At 49.1% G+C, this 5004-nt stretch overlaps 1 long non-coding RNA gene across 1 annotated transcript; it reads right to left on the bottom strand.

Moving 5' to 3' along the window:
- Positions 1–2807: 2807 nt before the first annotated feature.
- LOC135441980 (uncharacterized) lies at positions 2808–4012 on the bottom strand. The gene is made up of 3 exons (XR_010438597.1): positions 3761–4012; positions 3278–3421; positions 2808–2928 (listed from the first exon to the last, which is right to left on the bottom strand). It is a non-coding gene; the product is annotated as an uncharacterized LOC135441980 (long non-coding RNA).
- Between the last annotated feature and the right edge of the window lie 992 nt (positions 4013–5004).

Genomic DNA, 5004 nt, shown 5'->3' with positions numbered 1-5004 from the left:
TAACATAAATCCCACTTCTCCCATCATTTTTCACAGGCAGCTTAACCAATTTTTGGGGCTTGCAGATAATCTTTTTCTGGAAATTTTTTGGGGGCCCTGAACCAGGAAAGTCACACTGAAATACTGTGGGACCATGAAAATTTCTCCAGATCCAAACCAGTCGCCAGGTGACACAAGTGACTGCAGCAACCTCCAATAATGCGGTGGAGGCCAGGTTTGCTGTGTTCTCTTTGTCATTGTGGGTTTGTAATTCAGACTCACAGAAAGGCTTGAGTTGGAAGGGGCCTTAAAGAGCATCTAGATCCAACCCCTCTGCCATGGGCAGGGACACCTTCCACTAGACCAGGTGGCTTAGAGCCCCTGCAAGCTTTGGCAAATAGCCAAGGACACCTTTTCCTCTGTTTTGCAAGGTCAGATTTCCATGCTCACTTTCACAGATGGCTCCAGTCTCACACACAGCATTGCTGATTGGTTTCTCTTATCTCCACAGCCCAGCAGAGATCCTGTTCTGGATGGCTCTCACTGCTCCCAAGGCCCCAGGGACCAGCCACTGCCTCTCCTCCTTCTGCTTTCCCTTCCAGGATCAGAGATTTCCTGCTGCTTCCTCCACGTCTGAGACAACTGGAGATGAGGGGCTGAGGATGTGGCTTCTGACAGGGAGTTGATAACACTCAGCTGAGTATTTTATTCTCCTGCCACTAAGCTGTCAGGCTGCTGATACAAATTCCTCCTGCTTGCAAAGGGCTGGTGTGAGCAGCAGGAATTGTTGCTGGCTGGAACTTTTCCAAGAGCTGGACAAAAGAAGCATTTTGTGGAAGGCCACCAGCTGCCCTTGGTCAGCAGCACAAGGTGTGAGGTCCCCTTTGAAGGCCATCCCTGCACAAGGACAGCCTGGCCTTCTCCAGTGCCCAGAGCACCTTCCAGGCTTTCGGGCTGGCCTCGTCCCTCACCCTGGAGAAGCAGGCTGCTGTTGGAACTCTCATATCCACAGTTTCTGGCTGGATTGCCATGTCTTACCACAGACAGCCCTGGAGACACCATACAGTACAGACTCCACCTGCAATAAAAGGGGACTTTGTTCCAGCTTTTCCCTTGGACCAGCGTGCAGCAAGCCCACCTGGGCCTCATTCAGGTCTGTCTGGGTGGCAGTCAGCTTCTGCTGGGAATTTAAAGCTTTTAGCCGACTTTCCACAAAAATAGTGGAGCAAACCCAGCCGCACCAACCCCCAAATTTCACTCTAAAAACCACAATTTTCATTTTCTTCTATTCATGCCTTAAAGCAAAACAAACTTCACTTGAGTGAGCTGGAGGCACAGTGTCCTCCAAGATCATTCTTGAGTAGGACAATATTGCAGGGGAAGACTGGCAAACCCAGAGCTTACTGGTGCTTAGGAAGCTTTGCTAAACCTTCCCACGTGCGGTGCTCTTGCACCCTCCTGAGCTCCTGGAGCCCTCACTCAGCTCAGGCACAGTTTGGACAGAAGGGGACGGTTCCATCTGTCACATGTGGGGACAGGAGGAGGGAAGACTTTGCAAACACTGCCACGAGGACAAGGCTGTTTTCATTGATGGTGCCAAGTGGTAGTACATCATCTTTGATTAAATGTGAGGTGCTGAAGGGCAAAGATTCTCAGTGATAAGGAGAGAGTGTCTCCACTCACACAGCAAGGTAAGTTAAGGGGAAAGTGCAATCTGTATTTCATGGGAGGTGTTCAGTTTTTAACAAAACCTTTTTGCAGAAGACGTGCCTAGACAGGGGTGATTCAGAGCATTTTATCAGCCTCACAGAGTATCCCCACATCTGCTTTGCCACATTTTCTCTCTGTTTTTCATTGTGAATGATTTCTCCTGCCAGGGTTGCTCCTGCTTGGAGTTCTACTCTCAGTGAAACCCCGGAGTTTTCGCAGCAGCCTCTGCAGCGAGTTCTGAGCCAACGTGGGGCTCTGCTGCCAGCCCAAATCTGCGCTTCCCCTGCCCAGCCTGAGTGCAGGTGGGGCATGTGCTGGGCATGGCCGGAGATTCGCATGGCCAAAATCCTCCAGCATTTACATCTGCCCATGGCTTTGGGTAGCACAAATCACAGAACACCCATCGCAGCTGACAAATGGCATTTCTTGCAGATTGCTACAGCCACACTGCTGATCCACAAATACACAAGAATCAATTTCAGTTGAAAAATGTCATTTATTACAAAGTGCTACACCCACCCTGACAATACGGAACTATACAAATCTCAATTTAGGTTAAAAACAGGAATATATTAGATTATTACAACCTGTGTATGTAATAATATACAAATACCAACCTCAGTTAATTTCTTGCCAACCTCTACAAAAACTCACTATACACAAAGATCAATTAGGCGTTTAACAACTTAATTTATTACATATTACTACAAGGATTAAGCCCATCTAGGAATACAAAAATACGTCCATAGATATGTAAATAGAATTACATCCATAAACAGATAAATATACCTATACAAATAGACTTATATACCTATACAAATACCAATATTCCTGTTTTAAAAGCCATATAACAAAAATCATATCAAAAGAGATACCTACACCACTGTACCCATAAGAAATAGAAATTAACACAGATATAACAATATCCATGTATACATAGATAAATTGATACACATATATGTAATTTCAAACATATATGTATATATACAAATAGCATACATTCATAACAAAATAAATATACATAAATACAAGAATATACACATGGAAATAAATCCATACAAATAGCAACCCACATACAGAAATACAGATGTAATAACCCCTGTCTATGTTCAAGTCCATGTATCTGTAAACAGCACTCCAAGCAGAGGGATCCCAGCTGCCCCATCTTCAAAGCCTCTCGCTTGGTCTCCTCCTCCCGGGCAGAGCAGCGCTCCTGGACAGGGACAGCAGATGGGACATCTGGCAAGCAAAGGGAACACTGGGTGAGTGTGGGGACGTTTCTCTTGGCAGCAGCTGCGCTTCCATCATTGAAGAGGAAATGTCAGAGCCTCCCCAGGGGGTCAGAAAGAGAAAGCAGCCGGGTGGGCCAGGCTGTGGTGAGCGCAGCCGCGGCGGGACTGTCCCGCAGCCCCGGCAGCCCGGCAGAGCCGGCACAGCTCCCGGGCCCTGCCGGCACAGCTGCCTTGCCCAAGGACAGCCCCTGTGCCAGCCGGGGCAGCTGCGCTGAGCAGCCCCAGCACGGGCAGGGCCCGCTCCTGCCCCGCCGGGCAGTGCCCACGGCCACAGCCCACGGCAGCCTCAGCCCCACCTGCCTCCCCGGGCCTGTGGCCTCAGCCGGGCTCTCTCCAGGCTGGCAGCAGCAGGTCCCCGTTCACTGCTCTTGCTGCTGGCCTTCAGCTCCTCCCTGCTGGCTCCCGTCAGTCTCCGGCTGTCCTCAAGGTCTTCATGGCAGCTGTGGCAAAAGTGGAGGCTCTGGAATTGCTTCCAAGGCCTGGCAGAGCTGCAGCCCCGGAGCCCTCTGTGCTCCCTGCTGGCCCCCTCCATCCCCTCAGCCCCGCCATGCTCTCGGTGAAGCCCCAGCCCCCTTCAGTTTCTTCAGCCCCTCACAGTCCTCTCACCCACCTGAGTCCCTTCTGAGCCATCCCGTCCCCTGAGACACGGAGCCTGTGCCACTTCCCTGTCACCTCCGTGCCACCATGGCCCTCGGCTGCCCCACAGCCCTCAGCCCCAGCAGCAGCTCAGGGTCACCGTCCCTTCAGTGCCACAGACCCCTCAGCCCCCTGTGTCTCACCGTCCTTCAGCAGCTCCTCAGGGACAGTGCCTGGGGCCAGCGGCAGCTCCCACCGCTCCAGGGACAGCCGGGGCTGGAAGTGCTGCTCCACCCAGGCTGGCCGCCAGCTCGGACCCAGCACAGGGACAGGGGACACAGGGGGCACCGGGGGAAAAGCAAGAGGTGAAAAAGGCAGCTGAGGGGGGAAAGAGGTACAAATGCAGCCTAGGCCTACACAAACAGCAATCTATCCATCAATGTCTCCATCTAAACATTCCTCTTACTATATAACTATACACATTCATAAATGTAACTTCATATATATATATAAATATTTTACTCTACACATAGAAAAATCTAACTCTGAAAATCTATAAATGTAAATATATTATAAAAGATAATTATATCATATCTATACCTATATACATATCCACATTTAACTATACAGATCTATCAATATATGTCTATATAAATAGAACACTATCATCTATAAATGGAACTATAACCACTAATAAATAACCATAGAAATCTATAAACATATCTACAAACAGAGGAGTTCTACCTGCCCGATGGTCACAGCCTCTCCCCTGTCTCTTCCTGGGTGAGCTCACTCCTTGTGAGAGACACTTCTGGAGTTCACCTTCTCTTCAGGCCTGCACCAGCATTCCTCCTTCCTGACATCCACACTCTTGTTAGAAAACCGGGTCATAAAGGAGATAAGGATACATGCAAGGATCTCTGATGGAAGTCAGAGAACCTCTATGGCCATCTCAGTATATGGAGGAGGACCAAGGTGTTTCTTCTCCCTCTTTTGTCAACTGAGAATTCTGACCAGCAGTAACAGAGTTTCTCATAAGGCCCCATGAACGAATGCACTTACACAGCCCTGGGGATGCCAGCGAAGGAAACCATGTGTCATGTATGGCATGTACGAGCAAAGTCACCAGACCCCAGCTACAGCATGGGATAGTTCCACTCCCTTAGGACATGCAAAAATTTAAAGGATAAAAAGAAGGCTTCAGGGCACAAGAGGCTGGAGGAGGAAAACAGGAGGGTAAAAAACAACCATCTCTGGAGGGGGAAACATCTCTGCCTGCTCAGGATCCATCAATGGAACTTGTCTCTACTCCTCTCCTGAAGGGATGCTTTTAGGTGAGCTTTGCATCTTCCAGTGCTTTGGAGCAGAGCCAGGAAGATTCACATAAATATATAGATAGACAGATCTCACTTTTATAATCTCTCTTTACTGTGCTGTGGTATTTACA

The sequence above is a fragment of the Zonotrichia leucophrys genome, unplaced genomic scaffold (assembly GCF_028769735.1).
Source record: "Zonotrichia leucophrys gambelii isolate GWCS_2022_RI unplaced genomic scaffold, RI_Zleu_2.0 Scaffold_781_23076, whole genome shotgun sequence".
Taxonomy (NCBI): domain Eukaryota; kingdom Metazoa; phylum Chordata; class Aves; order Passeriformes; family Passerellidae; genus Zonotrichia; species Zonotrichia leucophrys.
Note: the sequence above shows the minus strand (reverse complement) of the source record. Positions and strands in the feature narration are given on the sequence as shown.